Source organism: Diceros bicornis, chromosome 4 (assembly GCF_020826845.1).
Source record: "Diceros bicornis minor isolate mBicDic1 chromosome 4, mDicBic1.mat.cur, whole genome shotgun sequence".
Lineage (NCBI taxonomy): Eukaryota > Metazoa > Chordata > Mammalia > Perissodactyla > Rhinocerotidae > Diceros > Diceros bicornis.
The window spans coordinates 53,604,233-53,615,059 of NC_080743.1; the positions used below are offsets into that span (position 1 = coordinate 53,604,233).

The following is a 10,827-nucleotide window of genomic DNA, read 5'->3' on the forward strand; positions in this document are numbered from 1 at the left end:
TCAGAAAGCAACCCAAAATCACCAGAAAGAAAGGTGCACAGTGCTTTAGTGAAAAGAAACTCACCTAATAGGCCCTGAGTGCATCTTGGTGAGACGTCTCCAGGGACTGGGACATTGGCAGCGCCCATTGTTGTGGCCTGGTGTGGGCGTGCTGACACAGACGCCATTGGAGTTCTCCCTGAGGCCTGCTAGCCCAGGGTCTGCCCCACCCACTAGAGCACTGATTTAATCCAGCTCAGCCAGGGCAGGCAGCCCGCCCTAGAGGCTGGCCCCACCCAACAACAAGCCCTCAGGCAACTTGTGGGCCCGCATAGATTGGTGACTGGATTCTCTGCAGCCTGGCAACTGAGCCCACTTCAGTGGGGCAGGGCATGCCCCTGGAGCAGGTGGAGAGTGTGGGGCGGTGGTGGAGTGTGTGGGGCTCCCACCGTGGAGAGACTGGGTCCACTTCAGGAGGTCTGGGCATGCACACGGGGCAGGACTGTGTTGACTGTGTGTGTGGACCTCTGGGCGGCAGGGCTTGTCAGCTGCAGAAGACTTGTGCTTCTCAAAGCCCCACATAGGGGGTTTGCCCCACCTTCCAAAGCCTGAAACAATTGGGTGCTCCTGTGCCTGAGGCCAGCCCCAGCCAGCTGCAATCCTCAGAGAGCTGACAAGAGACCTAAAGGCTGGAGGCTTATAGCAATTGTAATGGCCCTGAGCCTAACAACCTGCCACACTGGGGGCCTACTCACTTAAAAGAAATACTGCAACAGGAATGTGGTATTAGAACTTGCAGCCAGCTGTGCTGGGGATCCCCACACCTGATAAAGAGACTGAAGGGCCCACAACAACTACAAGCAGCTGAGCATTACAACAGCTGGCCAGAGGCATAACTCGGCCTCCCTGGGCACCTACAGGGAGAGCAAACAGGCCACAACAGAAGGACACATGTAGCTCACATAGGGGTCACCCCTGGAACATTGAGAACTGAGGGAAGCACACTGCAGGCCTCCTAAGCCATCACTTACATAAGGTCACCTATCCAAGAGCAGGAGACGTAGCTGACCTGCCTAATACGTAGACACAAGCACAAGAAAAGAGGCAAAATGAGGAAGCAAAGGAATACATTCCAAGTAAGGGAACAGGACAAAACCCCAGAAAAGGAACTAAGTGAAACAGAAATGAGCAACCTACCTGACAGAGAGTTCAAACAAAGAGTGTTAAGGATGCTCACTGATCTGGGGAGAAGAATAGATGAACTCAGTGAGAATGACAACAAAGAAATGGAAGATATAAAAAAGAAACAATCAGAAATGAAGAATACAATACTGGAAATGAAAAATTCACTAGAGGGACTCAAAAGCAGAGTAGAGGATACAGAAGAATGGATCTGTGAGCTGGATGAAAGACTAGAAGAAATTACCCAAGCTGAACAAGTAAAAGAGAAAAGAATTAAAAAGAGTGAGGACAGTCTAAGGGACCTCTGGGACAACATCAAGCGCACTAACATCCATGTTATAGGTGTCCCGGAAGGAGAAGAGCGAGACAAAGGGGCAGAGAATCTATTTCAAGAAATAATAGATGAAAACCTCCCTAACCTAAGGAAGGAAACAGACATCCAGATACAGGAAGCACAGAGAGCACCAAACAAGACAAACCCAAAGAGGCCCACACTAAGACATATCATAATTAAAATGTCCAGAATTAAAGATAAACAGAGAATCCTAAAAGCCACAAGAGAAAGTCAAGTTACATACAAAGGAAACCCCATAAGGTTATCAGCTGACTTCTCAGCAGAAACCTTACAGGCTAGAAGAGAGTGGCACGATATATTTAAAGTGCTAAAAGGAAAAAACCTACATCCAAGAATACTCTACCCAGCAAGGTTATAATTCAAAATGGAAGGAGAGATCAAAAATTTCCCCGACAAGCAAAAATTAAAGGAGTTTGTCACCAAGAAACCAATGCTACAAGGAATGTTAAAGGGACTGATTTAAGGGGAAAAGAGAAGACCACAAATAGGAAAAATTATCTATTTCCATGATAAGAGGGTAATAGATACAAATGCACAAAAAGAAGGTTAGATATGATATCAAAAACACAAAAGGAGGGAGGAGGGGAATTAAAGAGTAGAGCTTTCAGACAGAGGTCAAACTAAAGAGACCATCAATTCTGTATAGAGGACTACTAAAACACTGAGAAAAAAAAAGTTAAAAAATGGCAGTAAGTACATACTTATAAATAGCTACTTTAAACGTTAATGGACTAAATTCTCCAATTAAAAGGCATAGGGTGGCTGATTGGATAAAAAACAAGACCCATATATATGCTGCATACAAGAGACACACTTCAGACCTAAAGACACTCACAAACTGAAAGTGAAGGGATGGAAAAAGATACTCCATGCAAATGGCAATGAAAAGAAAACTGGGGTAGCAGTACTCATATCAGACAAAATAGACTTTAAAACGAAAACTGTAAAAAGAGACAAAGAAGGGCATTACATAATGATAAAGGGAACAATCCAACAAGAGGATATAACACTTGTAAATATCTACACACCCAATGTAGATGCACCTAAATACATAAAGCAATTATTAATAGACATAAAAAGAGAAACAGACAGTAACACAATAAGAGTAGAGAACTTTAACACTCCACTTACACCAACGGATAGATCATCCAAACAGAAGATCAGTAAGGAAACATTGGCCTTAAATGACACACTAGAACAGATGGACCTAGTAGATATATACAGAGCATTCCATCCAAATACCAAAGAATACACGTTCTTTTCAAATTCACATGGAACATTCTCCAGGATTGATCACATATTAGGCCACAAAACAAGTCTCCATAAATTTAAGAAGATTGAAATAATACCAAGCATCTTCTCTGACCACAACGGTAGGAAACTAGAAATCAACTATAGGAAGAAAATCAGAAGCCACAAATACGTGGAGATTAAACAAAATGCTACTGAACAACGACTGGGTCAATGAAGAAATCAAAGAAGAAATCAAAAAATACCTGGAGACAAATGAAAATGAAAATACGACATGCCAGAATTTATGGGATACAGCAAAAGCAGTTCTAAGAGGGAAGTTTATAGCAATACAGGCCTATCTCAACAAACAAGAAAAATCTCAAATAAACAATCTAACAATGCACCTAAAGGAACTGGAAAAAGAGGAACAAACAAAGCCCAAAATCAGTAGAAGAAGGGAAATAATAAAAATCAAAGCAGAAATAAATGAAATAGAAACCAAAAAAACAATAGAAAAAATTAATAAAACCAAGAGCTGGCTCTTTGAAAAGATAAAAGTAATTGACTGGATAAAATAAAAAATTTTAAAGTGTAGTGTGGGGTTTATGTTGCATGTAAAAATGAAATGTATGATGACAACAACAGCAAGAAGGATGAGAGGGAGAAAATGGAAGCATTCTGTTGTAAAATTCTTACCCTGCACAGAGACAAAGAAGGACATTACTTTGTGATACAGGGATCATTTTTCAAGAAGATATAACCATTTAAAGTAGGTATCTAACCAAATAACAGAGCTTCAGATTATATAAAGCAAAAAATTAATAGAACAGAAAGGAGAAATAGGTAAGCCCAAAATCATGATTGGAGACATCAATGCTCCTATCTCAGTAATGACTATAACAAATAATCAAAAAAGTCAGGAAGCATATAGAAGACCTGAACAACACTGTTAACCATCTTGACTTCTGGAATGTTCCATCAGCTACAACATAATACATTTTGCACATGAACCATTTACCACGATAGACTGTACTCTGAGCTGTCAATAAAAATCTCAAAAATTTTAAAAGGATTGAAATTGTGCCAAGTGTGTTCTCTGACAACAAGGAAATAACCAGAAACCAATGACAAAAAGGTTTTAGAAAATCTTCAAATATGTGTAAATTAAACAACACATTCTTTAATAACTGTGGTCAAAGAAGAATTTCCCTTGTGGTTTACATGGAAAATTTTAAAATATTTTGAAGTGAATGAAAAAGAAAGCACAAACAAGCCCAATTTTTCTGATACATTCCCTAGCAGTCTTAGAGGAAAATTAAAGCACAAAGTGCTTCTATTGAGGGGGGAGAGGAGTAAGAAGGTCTCCAATCAAAGATCTAGGTGTCCACTCTAGGATACTGGAAAAGGAAGAGCAAATTAAATCTAAAGTAAGCAGAAAATAATAACATGAGAGCAGAAAAAATTCAACTGATATGTAGAAAAATGATGAAGATAAAATTAAAAGCCTGTTCTTTGATGAGAACAATGACATTGATCAACATCTAGCTAGACTTATCAAGAAAGAAAGAGAAATAGTACAAATAATCAATACCAGGAGTGAAAGATGGTACATTAATAGAGATCCTGCAGAACTGCATCGGCCAATACAGTAACTGGCAGCCACGTGTGACTAATAAGCACTTGAAATGTGGTTAATCTGAGTTGAAATGTACTTCAACTGTAAACTACACACCAAATTTTAAAGAGCTAACATGAAAAAAAAAAGTAAAATATCTCATTGATAATTTTTATATTGATTACCTGCTAGATGATAATATTTTAGATGTATTGGGTTAAATAAACTGTATCATTAATTAGTTTCATCTGGGTTGTAAAAGGGTTTTAGTGTAGCTACTAGAAAAATTATATGTGGCTCACATTATATTTATATTGGACAGAGATGTTATAGACCTTAAAAGAATAATACTGGAATATCATAAACAACTTTATGCCAATAAAATCAATAACATGACAGACGAATTTGTTGAAAGACATAAGCTATCGAAGCTCACTCAAGAAGAAATAGGAAACAAAAATAGTCCTATATTTATTAAAGAAATTGAATTTTCTGTTAAAAGCCTTCCCACAAAGAAAATTCCTGGCCCAGATTATTTCACTAGTGAAATCTATCAAACATTCAGGAAATAAATAATAACAATTCTATGCAAACTCTTCCAAGACTAGAAGAGGAAGAAATACTTCCCAATTCATTCTTTGAGGCCAGCATTCTGCTGATACCACAAGCAGACAAAGGTATTACAAGAAAAGAAAACTATGGGCCGGCCCCGTGGCTTAGCGGTTGAGTGTGCGCGCTCCGCTGCTGGCGGCCCAGGCTCGGATCCCGGGCGTGCACCGATGCACTGCTTCTCCGGCCATGCTGAGGCCGCGTCCCACATACAGCAACTAGAAGGATGTGCAACTATGACATACAACTATCTACTGGGGCTTTGGAGTGGGGGGAAGGAGGAAGATTGGCAATAGATGTTAGCTCAGAGCCGGTCTTCCTCAGCAAACAGAGGAGGATTAGCATGGATGTTAGCTCAGGGCTGATCTTCCTCAAAAAAAGAAAAGAAAAGAAAAGAAAACTGTAGACCAATATCCCTCGTAAACATAGATGCAAAAATTCTAAACAAAATCTTAGCAAATTGAATCCAACAATATATAAAAAGGATAATGCCTCATTCATAACTGGGGTTTATCTCAAGAATGCAAGATGGTTTTAATATTTAAAAATCAATCAATGAAATTGACAATGTCATATGACATTGACATACTGACAAACTAAAAATAATTACATATATATGATATACAAAATATATTTCAAATATATAATATATATACATAATCATTTCAACAAATACAGAAGAAGCAGTTGATAAATTAGAACATCCATTCCTAATGAAAGCTTTCAGCAAACTAGGAAGAGAAGAGAAATTCCTCAACCTGATAAAGGACATCTACGAAAAACCTACAGTTAATATTTTACTTAATGGTAAAAGACTAAATGCTTTCTACCTAAGATTAGGAGGAACACAGGGATGTCTACTCTCACTACTTTTAATCAACATTTTACTGGAAGTTCTGGCCAGTGCAATCAGGCAGGAAACAAGAAATAAAAGGCATCTAGATTGGAAAGGAAGAAGTAAAACCGCCTTAATTCACAGACAACCTGATCATCTATGCAGACCATCCAATGGAATGTACAAAACAAAAATCTACTACAACTAGTAACTTGTTTCAGCAAGGCTGCAGGATACACAATCAATATACAAAAATTAATTGTACTTCTATATGTTAGTAACAAACAATCAGAAAATGGAATTTTTTTAAATGCCAGTTACAACAGAATCAATATATGTGAAAAACCTATGTGCTGAAAACTACAAAACATCGCCGAGGGAAATTAAAGAAGACTTAAATAAATGGAGAGACATCCTTTGCTCACGGTCCAGAAGACTCGATATTATTAAGATGTCAATTCTCCTCAAATTGATCTATAGATTCAATGAAATCCCAAGCAAAATTCCAGAAAAATTGTTTGTAAAAATTGACCAATTGATTCTAAAATTCATATGGAAATGCAAAGGACTTATAATAGGAAAACAACTTTGACCAGGGAGAACACATTTTGAAGGCTAACACGACCGAATTTCAAGACTTATAAAGCTACAATAATCAAGAAAATGTGATGTTTGCATCAAAATGGACAAATGGATCACCGGAAAAGAATAGAGTGTCCAGAAATAGACCCACATGTATATGGACAACTGATTTTTGAGAAAGGTGCATAGGCAATTCAGTAGAGAAAGGATAGTCTTTAGAGCAAATGGTGCTGAAACTATCTATCTATCTATCTATCTATCTATCTATCTATCTATCTATCATCTATCTATCTACCTATCTACCTACCTACCTATCCATCCATCTACCTATGTGTCTATCTATAAAAAGAACTTTGATCCGTATCTCTCAATATATACAAAAACTAACTCAAGATGGATCAGAAACCTAAAAATATAAACTCTAAGATTATAAAACTTCTAGAAGAAAGCATAGGAGAAAAATCTTTTTTAACTCCTACACCAAAAACACGATCTATACAAGAACAAATCAGTAAACTGGACTTCATCAAAACTAAAAACTTCTGTTCTTTAAGAGACATTATTAACAGAATGAAAAGACAAGCCACAGACTGGGAGAAAAGATTTTCAAAGCATGTATCTGACAAAAGACTTGTATCCAAAATATATTTTTTAAAAACTCTTAAAACTCTGTAATAAGAAAAAAAAAACCCACAATGTTTAAAAATGAGCAAAAGATTTCAGCAAACACTTCACAAAGTAGATAGACATGTGCCACATAAGCACTTGTAAAGGCACTCAACATCATTAGTCATTAGGGAACTGAGAATTAAAACTGCAGTGAAATGCCACTACAAACCTACTAGAATGGCTGACATTTAAAAGATCGACCATACTGAGTGTTGACGACGCTGTCGATGAACTAGAACTTCCAAACCCTACTAATGGGAATGTAGAATGGCATAACCACCTTGGATAACAGTTTGGCAGTTTCTTTAAAAGTTAATCATACACCTAACATGATGGCTGGACTCCAGCCATTCCACTCCTGGATGGAGAAAAGAAAGCATATGTCCATACTAAGACGTGTACATGGATATTTATAGCAGCTTTATTTTTAATAGCCCAAAACCGAAAACAACCCAAATGCCCATCAACAAGTGAAGGGATAAACAAATTGTAGTACAGCCATCCACTGGAATTCTAGCAATTAAAAGGAATGAAGTGTTATTGATACATGCAACGAAATGAACGAATTTCCAAATAATTGTGCTGAGTGAAATAAGCCAAATAATGAAGTACATAATGTATTGTTTCATTTATATAAAACCATTAAGATTATAAACTAATCTATAGTGACAGAAAGCAGATCAGTGGTAACCTGGGGAGAAGAGGAAGGGACTACAAAGGGGCACAAGGTAGCTTCTGGGGGTGATGGACATGCTCACCGTCTTGATGGTGGTGATGGCTTCACTGGTGTATATATTTGTCAAAACCTATGAAAAAATACATTTTTAATATGTGCAGTCCATAGTGCGCTTATTACACCTCAACAAGTAATTTATTTTAAGGAATAGGAAACAGATCGGGGTGGGAGAATGCTTCCCCTGAAAAATGTCCTTTCCTTTCTGCTTCCTCCTACTTGCCTTCCGGCTACAGGATGTTTTTCTCTGTGCATGTTTGGTTGTCTTTGGACCTGACCTTGTCTGGAGTCCCGGTACCTGCAGCTTCTGGCTCTGCGCGGATCCCTGTGCGCCGTTCCCGAGGTGGCCACGAGGAGGCGACGTGGTCCCGCCCGAGAATGGTCGCCTTTTCCTTACTTGAGTTGGCAGAAGGGAAGGACGTCACCCGAATTACATTTCCCCAAACTTTGCACGTCAAAAGCGAGTGGTGCTGGAACAGAGTCACTGCCGCCTCGGGGGCGTCCTGGGTCATCCTAAGGCCCGCGCTGCCCAGACTCCGAGGAGCAGGCTGTGGACGCTCAGCCGCCCCACTTTGGGAGGACGGGAAGGCTGGGGAAAGGGGACGAGAAGAAAGAGAGCGGGGAAGGTGGAGAGGAGACGAGAGAGGGGTGTGCAATGGAATGGGAGGAGGACTACAGCGGGCGAAGGAGGGAGAGGGAAGAGGAGGAGGAGGAGCGGGAAGAGGAGGAGGAGTTGTTACATTCCCGGGGTAGTTCTGTTCACTGGCCCCCCTCACTCCAGCTCCCACCACCACCACCGCATCCCCACCTCTCCCCTTGGGCTCTCAGGCTCAAGGCGCTTTCGCCCCTCAAGGACAGTCTCTCCACCCATCCTAGTTCTGACCTCAGTCGATTCTCTCCCTGCCCCTTGTCACAGCCCGGTTCTCCAGGTTTCCTGGCCTGTTCCTCCTGTGTTCTCACAACATCCTTTCAGACAGATTCCTTTTCTTCTTAATTCGGCCAGAGTCCATATCTGTTCCTTGCAGTCATGAACCTCGACTGAGCTTCAAGTTCTCCCCGAGGATGCTTTGTGTTGTTTGTTACCGCTCATCTTCTTGGTTTCCCAGGAGGAAGTTTCACCGCCTCCCCAAACTTTGAGGAGAACGACTTCCTTTCCATAACACGGGTAGCCCCTCTGCCTCCTTCCTCCTTGATTCAACCCTCATCCAGTCTCTTGGGACAAAAGACCTCTTCCAGCGACACTGGGCGTCTTTCTGACTCTGTTTTTTAGCCAGCAGCGTCTTTCTTCTTTTTTTTCTTTTTTTCCTGTTAATGCTGATTTTCCAGTTCTGTGTATTGGATAAGGGAGGAGGTGGCTTTGGGACACAATGAAGAAGTAAAGGAGAAATGAAATACACAGATTATGATTTTGAGACATAATATGAATTTATATCTATTATACATGGAACTATTTAGTGTGGTGGTATTTTGTGTACATAAATACAGCGTACACTGTTAAGACAACTTGGGTACACATACCCTAAGACACAGCAATGAGTGGTCTTGGTACCCCGACATGTGTACATTTTTTTAAATCCGTGCAATTTCCGGGTCATAATATGTTGAGAGTTGGAATGGAATTGACTTGGCCAAGCTCTCAGAAAACAGTCTGTGGCTGTGTAACTGTCAGAGCCCTGCCTTGTGGCCTCCACAGCATGTCGTTGATTTTGAGTTGCTACAGGTGAGTATGGTCTGGCTTCTCTGAGTGTTTGATATGAACGTTAAACATGCTTGATTATCTTGTATAGTAAATCTAACAAATTTATGTTTGCTGTAAGAAAAAATTACAACAAAAACCTCCAGAGGTGTACAAAGAAGAAAAGGAAATTTCCCCTGCCTCCCAATCCCGCTCCACGGCTGACACACCAGTATACATGTAGAATGTGTAGTAGGTGGTGGTGGCTTTGGGATGTGATGGGTGCTATGTGGCCAAGGGACCCAGGAAGTCACAAGTCCTGCCCTGAGGACTTCCCTGCCCTCATCTGCCCTCTCTGGGCAATGGGAAAAGTGTGAAGGCAACGAAAAGGAACGTAAGGCTATTATTTGCAGAAATTTCAGCTCAGGACAGGAGGCTGGTAAACTGAGGCAGAATATGTGGTTTATGAGGGAGGCTTCAAGGGCTCTTCCCTGGCCCTAAGCGCAAGAGTGGATTTGACATCATTTTCTGAGGTGACAGGAAGTCAATCCAAGGAGAGGGGCCGAGAGGAAGCAAGACGGTCGACCACCCACGCAGGTCAACCGTACTCGTCTCGTCCGATGAGTAGAAGAAATGTCTTGGGATTGTCGGCAGGAACTAGGGACATTGAATGAGCGCTGATCCACCCACTGTGGGGAGCCGCAAGGGGCGGTCCCCGTGCGGGTTCCATGGTGTAATGGTGAGCACTCTGGACTCTGAATCCAGCGATCCGAGTTCAAATCTCGGTGGGACCTTGGCCTTCCCTTTAGGACGACGGCCGTTTTTTACTCCTCAAACGAGGTGTGGCGCCCCCCTCGCGTCCTGCTGTCGGGAGAGGAAGGGTCTGGTCCCGGGAAGGCAGCCCCGCGGCCCCGCGCTGCTCCGGTCGCGCCTCCCTCCTGCTCCCGCCGCCGGCCGCGCCTCGCCTCCGTGTCCCCCGCGCTCTCCCGTCTCCTCCTCGGGAGTCGGGGACCTGGACACCGGGTTCTGCGAAGGGCCGGGTCCACAGGGACAGGGCAGGCGTATCGGGTGACCGAGGCTGCGGTGCCCCCGCTGGCCCCGTGCAGCTCTGCACGGCGCTGGGCCTCGGGGGCCCCGGCCCCGCCGCCAAGGGGCCCGGCGACCGAGCCAGTGCCACCCCCTCCTGGGGGTCACCCTCGGGCCTCGGGGAGGGCGGGCAAAAGGCAGAGGCGGCGTCCACTCCGTCCCGCACCACGAGGGGTCTTCGCACGGCCCGTCTCGTCGCCGGACCCGTCGTCTCCGGGAGAGGAAGAGTCCGCGGGAGGCGCTGTGAGGCGGCGGCGGGCGCGGCCATTGGCGA

General features: G+C 42.5%; 1 non-coding gene across 1 annotated transcript; it reads left to right on the forward strand.

Moving 5' to 3' along the window:
• Positions 1–10,189: 10,189 nt before the first annotated feature.
• On the forward strand, positions 10,190–10,261 carry TRNAQ-CUG (transfer RNA glutamine (anticodon CUG)). The gene has a single exon. It is a non-coding gene; the product is annotated as a tRNA-Gln (tRNA).
• Positions 10,262–10,827: the final 566 nt, after the last annotated feature.